Source organism: Morone saxatilis, unplaced genomic scaffold (assembly GCF_004916995.1).
Source record: "Morone saxatilis isolate NCDOM2014 unplaced genomic scaffold, NCSU_SB_2.0 Contig5, whole genome shotgun sequence".
Taxonomy (NCBI): domain Eukaryota; kingdom Metazoa; phylum Chordata; class Actinopteri; family Moronidae; genus Morone; species Morone saxatilis.
In genome coordinates, this window is record NW_023340095.1 from 5,646,240 (window position 1) to 5,655,774 (window position 9,535).

Sequence of the window (9,535 nt, forward strand, 5' to 3'; positions counted from 1 at the left end):
TTCAAATCAATGTATGATAAGGATAATAATCAGAAAAACTGTGTTCAGTATCGACTACAAAGTTATATTTACCATTTCATTTTATAGTGAGAGACCTCACAACATTGATGAAATACGGTGTTGGTGGAACTCTCCGGGGTGTAGCCTACCTTTCACCAAGTGTGTGCTGGGATAGAATTGACCCCTGAAGAGGATGAGTGGTTTCGGAAATGGATGGATGAATGGACATTGTTAGAAATGTTTTTTTTGACGTTTGGCGTGAGATACATTCAGCCATATTTAGTTTACTAAAGTGCTGTCCTTCAGCACTGAACAGTTGAAAATGTGAGTGTTTTGTGGCAGGGGGCTGAGAACATTTTGTTCCAAACACAGTCTGAGCCAGAAAATGAGTTTTGAGAGCATGAAATCTCAGCAATTGGCAAAGCATTCACTGAGTTGCTGGTACTGATCAACAACCAACATGGATTTATTTTGATAATTTTGAACTATAAGCCATTAAATCTGCATTTACAGGACTCTGCATTATATACTAAACGCTTGACTAGAGTTTTATTTATGTTGTTTGTCATTGGTGCCTTTTTTTCTGATACATAACTGTCCTGTCTGCTCTTTACCTTTGTTTGTTCAGCTTCTTAGCTTTTATGTCTGTTTCTGTGTTAGTATACCAAGTGCAAATTTCTTGTATGTGTATACGCTGATTCTGATTCTAACAGTCTAATAAGTCACCACTGATTGAACTTCTGTATTATTATAAGTTTATACTGTTTTATGAGCAATGGTAAATTCTGAAGTTCAGTAGTGTGTTGGCCAATCATTGTTTTATAATAATAATGCTCTCTCATCCTTTGTGTACATAAATAACAACAGACCATCCATATAAAGCCCACAACAACCCTCACAGCCCACATAGTGTGGATGGGTGGTGTTAGATTTGATGCTAGTGTCCTCAATGATTTTATAGGTTTTCTTTTTGCAGTGATTGTTGTAAATGTTCTGAAGTTGTTTCCATGCCAATGATTTTACCTGTTGTATTTACGGCACTTTTTTAGTTTTACAGTCCTGTAACCACACTGTCACGCAGCCTGCAGCACACCCCCAGTGGTACAGTAAAAGTTCACAATGCTGAAGCTCGTGAGGTGCCTCAGGCATTGCTCTCACCCACTGCAGGGGCCCCTGTATAATTCACAATATTAATGCAAAAATTACCTTTTCCAAGATTTCAAAATTACCATATTTTTAATTATATGACTGCTGTTAAGTGTATTCTTTTTTTTCTGCCAACATGCCTGTCATCAAGAGTTGTATTTTTTAGTTTAGATAGACTTTATGCCTCAACGTTGTCATGTTGTCCCCATAAAACACAGTTTGATATAGTTATATACATAGTTAAACTACAGTATACAGCTTTGCCAGCTTTCACCCAAATACTCACGTACTCACCTGTAGATCGACTACAACAGGTGGGCGCTCTGCTGTTATCACCGGGACCAAGTTGTGAGCTTTGAAGCAACTCTTAACAACTGTTCTCTATCTCTCCAGTTGAGGCAAGACTCGGCTTGAAGATGATGTTCCTTGAAATGTTGCTGTGAAGTGTGTAGCTTCAGTAACCTCTGTAAATATCTTCACAAGTAAAAAGCCAATTAAAATTTATCATTACACCTGTTTAACAGACATAAAGTTCCATCTATTTTCCACAGTCTTATGACAGACACAGAATGTATATTTTTTTTATTATAATAATATAATTAATTAAAACACAAAACTAAAAAATGTACCGATAAAAAAGAACCAATTAAAGCATCAATAATGTACCACATTCATAATTTGTACTGGTATTCAATGCCTCTGGATCTTTTAAGTTTTAGACTTTCAAAAGTTCACTAAACGTTTTGACAGGAATCCCAACCTTAATTTGAAAGCCTAAAAATAATGAATAGACTCTATGCTGTTAGAAAAGGAATGCCTGGCCTTTGTTAGGTCTTAAGAGCATCTTATGTTTCAAAATCCTTCATAATGGGGAATTTTAATAGTAGTTAACCAAGTACAGAGCACTCTATACCACAGCGGTCTAGGTTTGAGTCTGTCCCAACGTCATTTGCTGCATGTCATGCCGTCTCTCTCGGATACTCTTTCCTGTGTCTCTGTACTGTCTTGCTGATACAGTGATTTACCAAAAAAAAATCTTTAGTAATCTTCTAGTTCTCACTGAACTGAGTGGTTTTTTTTGTTTGTTTGTGAATTGTAGTTCCGTCCTTTTCTCAGAACTGACACCTGTATTCATCCTACTAGAGTTTCCAGGCCTGCTCTTTCACATATTGATTTAGTAAAAAATAAATCATCCCTAACATCAGGTTAGTAAATTTAGAACCATTTATTAAACAGTAAACTAGTGCAACAGTAACTTGCAGTGGCCTAAAGAACAGTTGTGCATATACAGTAGTCTGAACCTGTTCTTGCTGTAACCTTAATCCCTGACGTCATTCAGTGTTTGAGATGAGAAGCCATAGCAAAAACCTCAAGGGGTTCCATGGGTCTGATAAAATTAATGGGAAATCAAATAACTGTTGTCGTGGTTACCCCTGAATTTGATCTGTGGCTGGTCAGAGCAGCTGTGGGTTCATGGGAAATAAAGGTAATTTAATTGCATATGTTTGTATGTCTGTATGGGTCTTTTGTTTGCTTTGTGGGTTTTTAAACGTAGCTTTATGTACTCTAACGTCATAATGCATTGATATCTGAAGTATAAGTGACAGTTACCTCAGTTTGGTGATGTTTTTATCTGGAGTGCCACAATTGACTCTTAAATTGGATTTTGTTTCCCCCTGATATGTGATACAGAAATGAAACGATAGACAGTCAAACCCTTAAAATATTAGAGCGCCCTTTTACAGCTCTTATCGCTGGCCTTCTGTGTTGTCTAATAGCTGTGAAAATGTGATTATACTCTTTTCTCTTTTCTAAAAAATTCAATTAATTTCTCATCTTGTCAGCTTTGATCTTAAAATTAGACAGTTTATCACTCTGATGTGAAGCAACTTATCTGGGCTCTTCATCTATACACCCTACTCAAAACCAACATGAGAACATGTGTTATTTTTTGGTTAAAAATGGAATTGGAGTGAATTTTCTCTGCTCTTAAAATCTGATTAACACAGACAAAGAGATAAAACTATATTTACCCTCGTATTGGGCAAGCCATGCTGCCAGGTTTGTCATGTTTTCAAATTAGACTTGCCATAAATTCTGTTTTATAGTGATGAAAAGTGTGGGGGGAAAAAACAAGAACATGCGAGAATAATGCAGGAAAAAATTAAACCAGATGGGTCTTAAGTCTTTGGTGGCTTAAGAGCAAACTTCTCTGGCACTTTGGTTTAATTAATGACTTCAGTGTTTTCAAAGTTGGTACACTGTAAACTGAAAAAAGTATCTCCTCAGCTAAGAAGCTAAGATGAGATGGTGAAAGATTCTGACTCCTGTGGAATTAATTGTCTTCCAAAAGAAACTTATACAACATTTTTACTGGGAATTATTTGTGCAGACAAAGGCTTTGGTTAAAATTAGCCTGTGTTTGTCATTTGTTTCTTCACCTGTGGTGGCTTCACATGCTGGGTTTCCTCAGCTCCGGCTTGTGCCATTTCAAGGCAGACAGCTCATCAAGATAAGTGGCAAATGCTGGTAACTTGACCTGGGAGAAGGTCACTGTTTAAAATGCCATTTCAGCCTCAAGGCAAAAAGCTGCATATAGCTTTAAGCAAGGAGCAGTTGCTTGTGTTTGAGTGCCACATGGCAATGGTAGGAACAGGCACAATCTTATCTTTGCTATGCTCTGTGACTGATTCCCATGTGGTACACAGATTGCATAATGAAGCTGGACCGTGAAAACCCACAGATGTTATTGTGAGCCACACTGCCAGTGGTTGGCAGAAGAGCCCGCTGCTTGAATGGTGCTACAATGTGTTTTTTGTGTGTGGGTGTTTGCAAGAGGGAGAGGGAGAGAGAGAGCAGCAGAGACAGCCTACTGGTTTCAGTGTGCTATGGCATGTGTTGGTTGGACGGGGGGTGGATTTGTTGATGAAGTGTGTAGGCTGGTCTATCCAGGTGCACTTCAGGAGGCAGACGACCTGTGTGATACCTGATGCCTGAGTTTGCCTTAATCCCAACTCCTTGATAAGTGTGCAGTGCCTGGATGAGTGTATGTGACATCTTTAAGAGTGGGGAAAGGTTACTGGACAAACATGTTCAGTTACTGGCATCTGTATCCGCAAAACACTTGTGGATATTATCAACATACTGTTGGTGAAGCTGTGCAAAATAGCTATTGTATGTAGGTCTATCCAGGTGCACTTCAGGAGGCAGACGACCTGTGTGATACCTGATGCCTGTGTTTTCCTTTCTCCCACCTACGTGATATGCGTGCAGTGCCTGGATGAGTGTATGTGACATTTTTAAGAGTGGGAAAAAGGTTACCGGACAACATGTTAAATTACTGGCATCTGTATCAACAAAATATTTTTTTAATATCATCAACAAACTGTTGATAAAGCTATGCAAAATAACAATAAAAAAAATGTTCTATCATTTCATCAAGAGAAATGCTAAATGGTCTAAATAACCAATTAATTAATTGTTTCTATAATGAATAAGTAGGTACAGTATTAGGAGTATCCATGGTATTAGAGGTTAGGGGATCTTATATCTGCAAAAACACAGTTTTTGCCATTTGTGAGCAGAGGATACAAGTTAAATACAATACTGACATATTGCCCAGGCTAAGTAGTCGATTCCTGCACAGATGAATCCTGTTGCTGCCCGATCCGTACATTCTGCCCAATTGGTACTGTGTATGTGCAACAGAGATGAGAAGGAAGTGAGAAGGCTCACTCGTTATACTTCCATCATCAGTTCCAAAATGTTGTTGATTAATACTTTTTAAAAACAAGTTTTAATGTCTTCTGAGTGCAGTCTGATGAGGTATATTATACTTATCTGTAAGCATATATTTTTATACTTTATACTATTTTTATACTTTTTGGCCCCAATGACATTGTGTAACTTCCAATACTACAAGTCGTTTCAGGCGTGCAGGTCAGCGCTGTTCCTGTGGGCCTGCAGCAGACTAGAGTGATAATAAGACGCTCCAATTAATTCAGAACGCTGCAGCACGAGTACTGACAGGAACCTAGGAAAAGAGATTGCACATCTCTCCTGTATAGCTTCTCTGGCACGCTGATCCCTTTAAAATTTAGAAATATGAATTTAAAAATTCCGTCCGCCTCACCCTAACAAAGTTGGTTCATGGTCCAGCGCCCCTTGCATATCTTTGAAGAGCTCATAGTAGCCTATAGGAACCACTGCGTTCTCTGAATTCAGGGTTACATTGTTGTTCCTATAGTCTCTAAAAGTAGAAGCAGGAGCCAGAGCCTATCAGTTACCGAAAGGCTTCCTCTCCCCCCTCGTGGAACCAGCGTTCCAGTTGTGGTTCTGGAGGCAGACACCCGTACATCCACAATTTACAGAGTAGAGCATTAAGACATTCCTCTTTTGATAAAGCTTATAAGTTAGGAGCTGGATCAGGTGATACGTCCTGAACCATGCTCTTAGCATTATAGCTGCTACCGGCCCTAAAGACTGATCGGAAGGGATCCCCAATGATGCAGGGATGAGCATCCTCTCTTCCTCCTCTCTCTCTTTCTGCCACTCATTCATGTTGCTGAAAATCACATGATACTATTGTTATATATTATTATTACTATTATCATAGTATGCTACAGTTACTATTATGTAGTATTGTTACACTGCTCATTGTCCCCTCATACGTTGTTGTCAGTGCGTCATTCCATCTTCCTTCATGTTTCATTTCATTCATAAGTACCTACTATCATAGTGTCAGTGTTGGCTTGATCTGTTGTTGTGTGGCGGTCTCTCTCCCTCCCAATCTCTCCTCATCTCTATCTCTCTCTCTCTCATCTCTCTCCCTAACCCACTGGTTCTGAAGCGGCAGACCGACCACCCGACCTAACGAGCCGAAGGGGTCTGTCCTACCGGTATCTGCCCCTTAAAAATGCAAGTTTTTATTGCCCCCGTCGTGGTAGGCTGTTGTGGATTCTGTAAACTGTTATAAGGATTCGGCTCTAGAGCCGTGCTCCTAATTTGAAACGTGTCCTGAGATAACTCTGCTTATGAAATTGGCGGCTATACATATACAAATTGAATTGAATTGAATTACTAGTACTATGTAATTCACTCGGCGCCCCCTTTCAGATATTTATATAATGCTTATAAACTATAATGCAATAAGCAAGCTAAAGCTTCTAGAAAGTCATCACTCTTTTAGCTGGAAAATGGCAAGATAATATTAGCATCTTTATTATGGCGAATTAACAGGAATTCCATAATATGCTATTAAATAGAGCAACGCGCCTGCAAGCTAAAGTTCAGGCCAGCTCAAGTAGTACTGCCTGAAACTAGCTTGCCGCGTTGCTCCAAAATTATAGATCTATACATGGAATTCCTTAATTCGCACATAAAGAGTAATACTTGCCATTTTCAGCAAAAGAAGTGATGCGTCTAAGAAGCTTTAGTCTTGATATTGCATTCATATTTATCAGCATATAGTAATAGTGAAAAGGGGCCAGTGAATACATAGACTCATTATTAAATTAATCAATTTTATTTGTATACGCGCGCAATTCATAACAGAAGTTATCTGCAGGAACACTTTTTCAAATAGACGGGCAGGTCCTATGACCCGAACTCGCTTATAACATTTACAGAGAACCCAACACGTACCGACGACGGGGGCCCCAAGGAAAAACTGCATTTTAAGAGGCAGAAACCTAGGACAGCAGCCACTATACGCTCCCTAGGATACGGTGGTGCATCTGCCTCAACAGTTGGGGTTAGAAGAAAGAAGAGAGGAGAGAGAGAGAGACGAGAGAGAGAGAGAGGAGAGAGACGCAGCAGCAACAACAGAGAAGCATACAATATACTAATAGATAGATGACTGATGATGATGAAACATGAAGAAGATGATGACGACGACGAACAACAGCGAATGGGGGAAAATGAGCAGTGACCAATCAGTAGAATCAGTAACTGTATAATAAATAAATAGTAATAATAAGTAAGTAACAATAGTCGAGTCGGGATCAGTGATTTTAGCAACATGAATGAGTGGCAGAAAGACAGGGGAGATCGAGAGAGGAAGAAGAGATGCTCAGTGCATCATGGGGAATCCCCCGATAGTCTGAGGCCGATAGGCAGCATAAGCTAAGAGATGTTCAGGACTCACCTGATCCAGCCCAAACTATAAAGCTTTATCAAAAGGAATGTCTTAAAGCCTACTCGTAAATGTGGGAGACGGGTGTCTGCCCAGAACCAGCAACTGGAAGCTGGTTCCACAGGAGATGGAGGCCTTATGGTAACTGAAGGCTCTGGCTCCTTGTTCTATCTTTAAGAGACTAATAAGGAACAAACAAGTAACCCTGCATTCAGCAGAACGCAAGTGTTCTATAGGGTACTATGAGCATCCTTGCAAGAAGAGATGACAGCGGGCCTGACCATCGACAACTTTGTAGGGTGAGGCGGGAGAGATTTTAATTCTATTTCTAAATTTTACAAAACGGGATCCAGTGGCAGAGAAAGCTAGTACGAGGAGAGAGATGTGATCTTGTTTCCTAGTTCCTGTCAGTACTCGCTGCTGGAGCGTTCTGATTAAATGGAGTCTTATTATCACTTAGTCTGCTGCAGGGCCCCCACAGGGAGACAGCGCTGATCCTGCACGCCTGAACACGACTTGTAGTATTGGAAGTCTACACAATGTCATCTGGGGCAAAAAGTATACAAAATAGTTATAAAGTATAAATAAACTATATGGCTTACAATAAAGTATATACATATACCTCATCAGACCTGCACTCCAGAAGACATTAAAAAAACTTTGTTTTTAAAAGATTAAGCAAAGCAACATTTTGGACTGATGATGGAACTCTAATAACGAGATGAAGCCTTCTCGACTTTCCTTCTCAATCCTCTGTTGCACATTACAGCAGTAGCAATTGGGGCCAGATGTACGGATCGGGCAGCAACAGGGATTCATCTGTGCAGGAATCGACATACTATGCCCTGGGCCATATGTCAGTACTTGTAATTTAACTGTATCCTTCTGCCCACAAATGGCAAAAACTGATGTATTTGCAAGACTATAAGTACGCCTAACCCTAATACCATGGATACTCGCTACAATACTGTAACCTTGACCTAACTTATTCATTATAGAAACCAATTAATTAATTGGTTATTTAGACGATTTAGCATTTTTCTTGTGATGAAATAGGATTTTTTTATTGTTTATTTCTGCATGCTTTATCATAGGTCAGTTTGTTGACTGAATATTAAAAAAATTTTTGTTGATACGCAGATTGCCTAGTAAGTTTCAACCATGGTTACGACTCCGGTACACTTTTTCAACACTCTTAAAAACATGTCAGGCATACAGTCAATCCAGGCACGCACGCATATCACGTAGGTGGGCAAGAAAGGCAAAAACACAGGCCATCAGGTATCACACCAGGATCGTCTGGCCTTCCCTGAAGTGGCAGCGCATGGATGACCTACGCATAACAATAGTAATTTTGCAACAGCTTCAAACCCACACAGTGAAAAATGTTGATACATATCAACAAGTGTTTTGCGGAATAGCAGAATGCCATTAACTGAACAGGTTCTTTAGTCGCCAGTAATCCTTTCCCCCAGGCTCTTAATAGATCGTTCACACATACACATCCATCCAGGGCACTGGCAACACTTCATCAAGGAGTTGGGAATAAGCAAACATCCAGGGCATCCACGGTAACCACACAGGATCCGTCTGGCCCTCCCTGAATGCAGCCTGGATACCTGCATACGCAGCCTACACACTTGATGCAAACAAATCCAGCCCCCCGTCCAACCAACCCATGCCATAGCACAGACTGAAACGCCAGATAAGGCATGATACTGCCTGGCTGCTCTCTCTCTCCCCTCTCGCCTCCCTTGCAAAGCCCACACACAAAAAACAGCATTGTATGCAGGGCATTCAAAGGGGGTCTAAAGGGCGGCGCTCTTATGCCAAACGCCAAAAATGGCCCCCAGATGTGGGGCTCAGCAATAACATTCATGTGGGTTTTGCAAAGGCCAGGCTTCATCTATGGGCAATCCATGTGACCACTGGGAATCATCACAGAGCATAGCAAAGATAAAATTGTGCGCTGTTCTACCATTGCCTATGTGGGCATCCCAGACCACAGCAACTGCTTCTTGCTTAAAAGCTATATGGCAGCTTTTTGCCTTGAGGCGCCTGAAATGCATTTTAAGCCAAGTGAGCCCTCTCCCAGGTCAACTGTTGCGCAGCATTTGCACTTCATCCTTGACTGAGCTGTCTGCCTCTCGACAATGGGACAGGCCCGGAGGCGAGGAAAGCAGCATGTGAAGACCCACAACCAGGTGAAGAAACAAATGACAAAAGCGCAGGCCTAAATTACCAAAGCAGCTTTGT